At 38.6% G+C, this 9,309-nt stretch overlaps 1 long non-coding RNA gene across 1 annotated transcript; it reads right to left on the bottom strand.

Moving 5' to 3' along the window:
- Window positions 1-248: 248 nt before the first annotated feature.
- LOC113231265 lies at window positions 249-4,111 on the bottom strand. The gene is made up of 3 exons (XR_003310549.1): window positions 4,043-4,111; window positions 3,127-3,260; window positions 249-263 (listed from the first exon to the last, which is right to left on the bottom strand). It is a non-coding gene; the product is annotated as an uncharacterized LOC113231265 (long non-coding RNA).
- Between the last annotated feature and the right edge of the window lie 5,198 nt (window positions 4,112-9,309).

Genomic DNA, 9,309 nt, shown 5'->3' with positions numbered 1-9,309 from the left:
GTTTGGGATTTTTCATCAGGGGAAATACTGGATCCCAAACTGGTGGTACGGAGAAACCATCTTCCCTGTCGAAATTAGGATGTTTTTTTAATTTCAATGGCCTCTCGCAACATCCTGGGTAGATAACGGACTTCTTTTACAAGGACCTGGGATTTGTGAAACTTCATTGAATGTGTAGGTTTATCCACAACATGCTCGCAGACTGCAGACTTGTTCTGATCGACGGTACGAAGAAGTCGTGGGTCTGGTGGTGAGCGACACTCCTGTCGAATATTACCCATAAAGTAAATTTTTTCGAGGGGTGCAGTCCTGGTGACCCGAAATACAGACGTGAGCCTAGATTATGCACCAACGTCTCTCAATTATGTATGCCATAGTTTAGTTAATACTTTTATTGCGTTCATTCATCAATCATTGTATTTTATTTTATAATAACTAAGCGACGGGACGAACAAGTCGTGCGCCTGATGATAAGCGACACGCTTGTCCATAACTGTTGCAGTGACATACAGAGCTTTAAATCACAAAGATCTGAGGGGTACTGTCACTGCGCCCGACACCCTGAGACATATTTTGACAAGTCCCATGTGCCTGTAATTTCACCAGCACTCTTATCCTTCTAAACCCGGAATACAGTAATGCTCAAAATACTGCTTGGCGGCAGAAATAGGTAAGGTTGCTACTAAAATTGATAAATAACATTGCAGTATATTGTACTAACAAATAAACAATTTATTATTATCGTCATTCTTGCTTGTAACTGTAACAAATTTTAAAATTAAAAAAAAATGTCGACCGGATATCATGAGCGTATAAACCGTGTCAAGATTCTTAACAAAGTTTTTTAACAAAATTATCCTCAGGCAACCTGATCGTATGTTTGTAAAACTGTTTTCGTAATTCTATTCTTCTGAATGAGCGCCGAGAACAATATCGCGCGAAAAAAACGCGATGCAGGATATCGATGGCAAGATATAGCCCGAAGCACGGCCGGGTACATGTAGCAGCCGGAAGAGCTTCCTTCTCACGGCATTCATACGGCAAACAAAGCGCGAGTATCATGACGTATTCGACACGGCGATTGTCGATTCTACAACCGAATCGCTCGTCTATTGTCCGATCATCGTTTGATAAAATTTATTAATACACATATTTGTCAGTTTTCGCGAAGAATCGGAAGTTTTTACGAGTGTTTACTTAACGCGTGGTGCACAAAGACTAAATCCGAGCATTGTTGCAGCGCGATACGAGCCAGATATTAAAAGCACGTGTGGCCAAACAAAGGTTACGTTATGCGGGGGATTATTTGCCAATTTATGACGCTTTTTGTGAAATTCCGTTGAAAGCTCGGGCAGGAAATTTGGCTCCATTTCAACAAATGATCTTTTGACTATAAATATTACGAACAATGTATTTTGTGTAACAAAAATATTCTCTATGAATGATTATTTCCACCTTACCGCATGGGAGTTTTTTTCGGACGTTGCACTATGCAATTCATTTCCATTAGCTGTCCCGCTTTCAGTAAATATTAACGTCTCTTGTAACGTGCTCATCAGTCCATTTGTCAACGCATTCATATTTGATCATATTTATTCAAATAAATGAATACTTAAAGAAAAATTTTTGTATTTGTTGAAATAGTTGCGCTGTAAATTGTAGCAACCAAAATTTTAAATCTCTCTATTTCAATTACTTGTTCGTGCCGTCGCCAAAAAAAACTGTTGGAGCACTAAATCTTATGGCAGATCTGCGCTAGAATAATGTGTAAGGAACTCAAGGCTTGCCTTCTGCGTAGTTCCGTTTAAATATCTCCCAAAATCTTTGACACTTAGTGAGGTTTGTTCACCGGGCAGTGAGGCCCGCAAATCAGAGCGAACGGCCATTAGAGGCGATAAAATTTTACGAGGACACGCTACTTTCTATCGTGACGAACGGCGTGGCGGCACACGAGTGTTGAGCGCCCAATGAGTATACGCCCTTATTATGTTTTCGGAAAGGTTTACATGGTGAACAATTTTTGTGGAACTTTATTACTTTCTGAAAATCATGTATCTACAGTTACACAGAATACACAAGTGTCTTTGACCTATGGAAAATACAAAATTTAGTTCGTCTCTCTTACGCATATAATAATATAATAATAGTGTGCCAGACATTCAACCCAATTAATTACCAGGTCTTAAATCCGTGTCTCTCAAATCATTAATTCATTATAGGGAAATCACTTTACACTAATAGCACCAGAGCAACGTAAATTTATCTGGGCACTACCCAGACCAGTGCTAATTTAGTAATAAAGCTCGTTTCCTAAATAGATCCTTCCGGGAAACGAACCTAGGACTTGCTCATCTAGCGCACATAAGGCAAACCGTCAGGCCACCGAGATCGACATATATATGTAACACGAAATTTCTTCACAGAATCTGGCCTGATGTAGCTTTTTTAGACGGGTTTTCACTTTACGAGAGCTCTCGGACCGAGTGCGCTCGTACGAGCTAGATCGTATAGAAGTCCACTCGGGTTTCGGTTTACACCTTACAAGGTCATAATCGTTCAAGTAGCATTTGTCACCTTGAACAAACAAGATGACGACAACTGATCTGCTAGTGCGAGGTTTAGGAATTCAGCAGATTTATGTTAATGGCCGAAATACAAACTCATAAAGAGAAAAATTTTAACCAGAAAATTAATTTTAAAACGTCACTAACCAGTTGCTTTAAACAATTTTATTCGTCAAGTGGAAGAGGAATTAAATACGTTTAAAACCTCATATTGTCCTGTTCATGCAACCTTTTTTTAGTTGACGCCATTTTGTTTTCATAATACGATCCGAGTATACTTGAAAGAATAAAACCGTATCCGAGTCCACTCTGATCAGATGCCGACGTCCGCGTGCGCTCGGATCACTTTAACACCCTACGACTAGCGTCCGAGTAGTCATACGAGTGGACGCAGGCCGAGCGATACTCGGTTAGTGAAATCCCAGCTTTATCCTTTCAGTCACACGTGACTCCATGTAAACCAATCATGTGCCATCAATTCGTCGCACTAATTTCGTCCTGTATTTAACAGGCGATTATTTTGGAAATAGTGCGATTGCCTTAATTATCTTTTTGTGTTTACCTCATAGTGTTTGCTGCTCTTTAGCTCGAACGAAGGTACCTGTAACAGCTCGAAGGTGGGCCGGGAACTATACCTTCCGATGCTCGTAAAATCTAATGATAATGTTCTATGATTATAAGACTTGTGTCCCAGCGCTGGAACAGACAAAGGGCAAGTAATTCATTACAACTAATAATTAACTAAAAATGCAACCCGTAATTTCTTTATTCGATAACACAGACAATTTCGAAATGAAATTATTTTTCTGATCTAAATCACGTGTATTTATGCTCTTAACATGTCCCATGATGACGGCTAAATAATTCTTATTTATTTATTCCATCATATTATGCCATCAACTTTAACTGGTAACAAATAAATAAGAAACTCGTGATAATACTAAAACCAAAAATTTATTTGCGTAAACACTGTAACTACAAATACCCGCCATTTTTTTTCACGTCTGAAAGGCACACACTTTCTTTTGACTGTTGTTTTTTAATTCTTTCTGCAAAGGTAAAAGTTTAAAATCGTACAGGCCAAGTCATTAGATCAATATATTTTATAGGCTCGTTTTCCATGGGTCATCATATCTAAGTGAAGTCAATTCAGGATAAAGAATTGCACTTTCGGATAAAGTTCCCGTGCCAAAAATAGAGTGAATAGTGAATATTTTGTCAATGCTTCCTTCCTTCAATTCCAATTTAATCCAATTTTTTTTTTATTCAATCTAATATAATAATTAACTACAATAATAATTTTCAGATCGAAACCAGTCAAGCAGGTAAACACACTTGTCGTCTTTACCTTTGTCAAATGACAACCACAAAATCCAACTGAGCCTTTGTTATTCCACTTTCTCACCGACAATTCGCATGTATTCCAACTACCGTGACATTACTCATGTCACGATATTTTGTGACAATTGACAACTTACTGAGAAAATGAAAAAAGTTAGAAAAAAGTGCGTCAGTCGGCCGCGCCCCCCGCTACTCGGCCTTTGCGGTCGAAAATGTCTCAATCTGGAAGCAACCATTAATGCAAAAAAGTATCAGTGGCTATTATCATTTGCCTTGGATCGCCGTTCCAGCGGGTTCGAGCCCCGCTGCGCGATGAATTTATTAGCACAATCGCCTTTTATCAGCCGCACACTTCTGTACCTACTTCTCTCATAAGTCAGCGACTCGTCTGTTCGCCTACAACAAATCAATTGCGAACTTCACATCGTAAAATTTACATTAAGTATTTTTTTCTTTTATTGTCTACGCAATTGTTAAGTGTTATTTTACAGTTACATCTTTATTTGCAAAAATTTCGCAATTTGCTAATACACATAAAAGAGTTTCGCGCAAAAAACTTGCTAATATCTATTTCCTATTATTCTCGCTCAACCCTCGCAATTATGAAGGGGTAGTCAGTAAAAGAGAGTCACTGGCAATAAAAGTAAACCTTTCGCCAGCAAACGCGCCGCCACCGAAGGGTTACTATTTATTTCTATTAGCTGACGGTTTAGGGCCGCTTTCCACTACGGGGCCATAAAATCAAAAGCCGATACGAGCGCGGGCAAACTTGCTTTAAAAAACTCACTGCAGTTGTATACGACGTCGACAAAAAACGTCAAACTCCATTGAAAGCTCGCTCATAAAGTAATTTGCACAAATTTGCAAAAGGGTGAAATTCTGTCTGAGTACGACTTTTATTTCAAACACCCATTATGAACAGCATTGCACAAAAATGTTGAGTTACAGTTATACAGTTATTATGAATTTGACACAAAACAATTTGCTAGAGTTATTTTCTATGAACAAAGAATTCAATGTACTAATTGTACATGTATATATAAGTACTCATTCAGTGATGGCTATTGCACAATGAGAGGTACATTTGGTGGGCTTTAATCCGATATAATTAGGGGCGCTTACGCATCGCCCTGAAAAGAAATAAACCGTTTTATAACTTCGACTTCCTTAACCCAGGGTAAAGCCGCTCGCGCCGTAAAACTCATACGAAGATCGGATCGGCGATATGAGGCGGAAATAAATCGCCATTTAAAATCAATTTGTGTAAAGGGTGTTCCGAAGTAGTTTGGTCGGGTCAGTCACAGCCGCTGTGCGCGTAATTTTGCTATTGTTGGTACAATATCGCATACCCAAGGAAATTGGAACACGAAGCAGACGAAATTTTACAGCGGGGTTTCTAAGCTCGATTACATGTATAATGTTCTAATGTTAAGTTACAAATCTAATTTAGTAGATTACTGCAAAATTTGTAGTTACATACGACATCGTTTTTATGTTTTTGATAATATTCTCAAATATCGTAAAGCAATTGTTTGGTTGTATTTTGTTTAGGAAATGAACATTGACTTACAAATAAATGGACGACGGGTCTAATACAAAAACCACGAAAAAAATGTCCCAAGTCAACCTATTCGAAATTTAAATTGTAATGTCATCGCAGTATCGCGCTGTCAGTCGAACAAATGAAGACTAAAGCGGAGTTTGGCGCTCTGTATACGATTTTAGCGCCTTACAAGTGCGGACACTTTTTAGCGCGGACCCGACGTCCATATAATTGTAAGTCAATGGAAATGAAACTATTCTTCCGGATTTAAATGGCGTATATTTGTTTTTTAAACAAACCGACGTTTCGGGCCCTTTACAGGTACCATGGTCACGGTTGAGTGAGGTGGTACAGTCTTCCACCAGTTATGTCTAAATTGAAGACTGTACACGCAACTATATACGCGATTTAAATCCGGAAAAATAGTTTCATTTCCCATGTGTAACAATCGCGAAAATCTAAGAACTCGATATGCATTCTTTGTGCTTTACCATCTGAAAAGTCTTTTTGTTATATATAACACCAATAACGGGAGGAACAAGTCTGCTGCGCCTAGTGGTAAGAGTCTGTTGGCAGTCAACAGTTGCAATGTCGCTCAGAGCTTTAAATCGCAAAGATCTGAAGGGCACCGCCACTGCGCCCGTCACCTTGAGGCATAAGTTAACAAGTCCAATGTGCCTGTAATTTCACCAGCACCCTTGCCCTTCAAAACCTAAAGGCAGCAATGCTCATATTGATTTCTCATCTCATTATTTATTTAATAAACAGCTTAGAGCACATTTGATAAAAAAATGTTATTATAGTTTAAAAGAGTTTTTTGAAGTATAATTAATTAATATAATACCTTTTCAATTAATGTTTTAATTACTAGTTTTTACATTTTGTTAGTTATATAAGTTGTCTTAAAAAATTGTTAACTTCTTATTATGTTTCATTTATGTTTTATTTTTATTTTCTTATTATACTTTTAATTGCGGCGCCCTAACAGGGTCATGTTGACACTATATATAAATTTTAAGACCTATGTAACACATGGAAGCAATAAATACTTTACTTACTTACTTTACATTATTGCTTGGCGACAGAAATAGGTAAGATGGCAGTACTACCCTGGACGAACTCTTTCACAAGGAGCTCTAATGCTACTAAAAGTCGTTTTTTTATATATGATACCTGGTGGTAACAGTTGCGCCTGTTCATAACAGTTGCTGTGTCACTCGGAGCTTTAAATCGCCACTGAGGCACTGCCACTGCACCCGTCACCCTTAGACATAAGTTGAAAAGTTTCATGTGCTTATAATTTCACCGGCAGCCTTACCCTTCAAACCCGAAACGCAGTAAAGCTCAAATTACTGCTTGGCGGCAGAATTAGGTAAGCAAGCATTACTTCCCTGGACGAACTTTTTCACAAGAGCTCTACCTCTACTAAGTCTTCGTGCAACTGGAAGTAAAGATCATTCACTTGCAATTCCTGAAAAGTTACTTATATAGAGAACATCACCTTGGACAAGAGTCGAGAAGTACCATACAACAATTGGACGTAGTTAAGCAAAAAGGATCCAATCAACAAAATTATCAAAATGAGTTATACGGTATGCACCAACCGGTTCCTAAATTCTAACCTCTTAGTCTAATAAAGTCAAACATATGAACATAAATAAATCTCTCTGGAGTTACGTGACATTATAAGTTTTGAACATACGACAAGAGAGAGAAACATTTTTCAACTGCAAACTGCCATATCTAGAAGGTGATTGGATCGTTTTTGTTTAACTACGTCCAATTAGCAAATCCTTTTACCACGATGGTAGGCATTATAAGTGCATTCCATCGATACGATAAGGAGAAGACCAGTATAACAACAACTGTTATAATTTTTTTGTCTTAATAACTTCAAGTGACGGGACGAACTAGGCTTGCGCCTGATGGTAAGCTACACGCCTGTCCATAACAGTTACAATGCCACGCAGAGCTTTAAATTGCAAAGATTTGAGGGGCACTAATACTGTGCCCGTCACTCAGAATAAGTTGACAAATCCCATGTGCCTGTAATTTCACAGATATCGTCATCAGCATCATAATTTCATCATATCATCGTATGGGTGGCTTATACAGAGCAGAGCTTGTGCAGTAATTCATTTCTGCCACCAGCAATCGATCTTTTGTGATAACCATTAATTCTAACTTGAGACCAAAGAAACGTACCATATTTTTTACGCCAATTGTTTGTACCTACACTGGCTTGGGTATATATTATAACTGCCTTCGTGGCCGAACGGCTACCATGCCGGACTGTCACGCAGAGGTCTCAGGTTCGATTCCCTGGCCGGGAGAAATATTTGTATGGCCTACATTTATTTCTCTCGTGAGTTTGGGTGTAATTTGTAGTTGTCTAGGTGTGTGTCCATGGCACCCGCGACACAGGCTATTCCCTAGTGCGGGGCTATGTTGGGTGTGTGCGTTGTTATTATTATATTTAACCAGGAGTAATAAATAATTATAATTATGTGCCAGATAGTTATACCAATCGAATTGTTTCAAACTATCCCTAGTTAGAACTAAAGTTACTAAGAACTAGTTAAAACTATACGAATGTCATGTTAAATGTGTGGGAGCGTTTAATGTTAAAATTTGGATATTTCTAAATTTATTTAAAAAGTTATTGATGTCGATTTACTCATTAGGTAATGTACTCTCGATGTCGAAAGTAATAATATATTATTATTATATTTATAAATAATGTCTCTTATATTTATGGAATAATTGCCAGGGCACGATTAACGATTACACCCTGTATAGGTACTATCAGCCTATGAGTACCGAAGCAACGAATCACTCCGATGCACTACCCAGAACACTCACCCAAGAACCAATTTAGAAAAGGTATTTTCTCAAGTTGGTTCTACCGGAAATCGAACCCGAGACCTCCTCATCGAGCGCCCACAGAGCAAATCATTGGGCCACCGAGCGAGGTCATCAAAGGAGTGCGAATTTCGTAAGCCCATTAGAGACAACAAGTGTTACTACAATGTCCTAACTACAGTCGTAACCACCTTGATAGTGATTCTGTAGCTTTCCACATAACCCGATAGATCGAAAATATGTAATGCGCTTCGGAAAAAGTCAGCAGATTCCCGTTTATTGAGTAGATCCAGGGATCGTTGGTGAACTTAAAGGGGTTACGGGGCTTACCGTAGCCGGCGGGCGGCAGGCTTACCCGTGATTTACTCGGCACGTCGCCTCGCGGGCCCAGCCTTTCTTTTTTCTCTTTACTTAACGGATCAGGGGTTACCCTTTATTGGCTAAACTCGGGAAAACTGATATGCCGCGCGGCGTAAACTTGTGCGACTTATTGGTGGAGATAGATTTGTATCGGATTTGTTACACGAGACATTTAGTCCAAGTTTTTGGGAGGTTCACTTTTTCTGTCAATTTAAAGAAAGTATTTATCCTATTTAATATGGGATCGGTCACTGCAGAGACATGAAAGTTTTTTAAGCCATATTTGTCGGTTTTTCGATTTATAAATTAGGCCTCATGCTGCTGAATCACGCAAAAATTCTTCGACAAAAGTTTTTAGTGATACGACAGGATCGTTAATCAACTACTGACATAAAGGGCACATGAGCACAAGTACTACAACATGTCATTTATCATCGAACTTCTTAATAGCTTATAAGTGCCCACAATCTATTTGAAAAGACCGTGAAATTCCTATAGAAGTGTTCGCACAATTTTTCATAAGTCCGTACTGTCAACAAAGGAAGTTGCGAGTAGCGAGGGAAGGGCATAAATCAAAATTGAACAAGATATTAACTCACGCTTGTTCGGTTGAGGTGACAAAAACTATTGTAGGAGGTT

Source organism: Hyposmocoma kahamanoa, unplaced genomic scaffold (genome assembly GCF_003589595.1).
Source record: "Hyposmocoma kahamanoa isolate Upper Pololo Valley unplaced genomic scaffold, ASM358959v1 65, whole genome shotgun sequence".
NCBI lineage: Eukaryota > Metazoa > Arthropoda > Insecta > Lepidoptera > Cosmopterigidae > Hyposmocoma > Hyposmocoma kahamanoa.
Note: the sequence above shows the minus strand (reverse complement) of the source record. Positions and strands in the feature narration are given on the sequence as shown.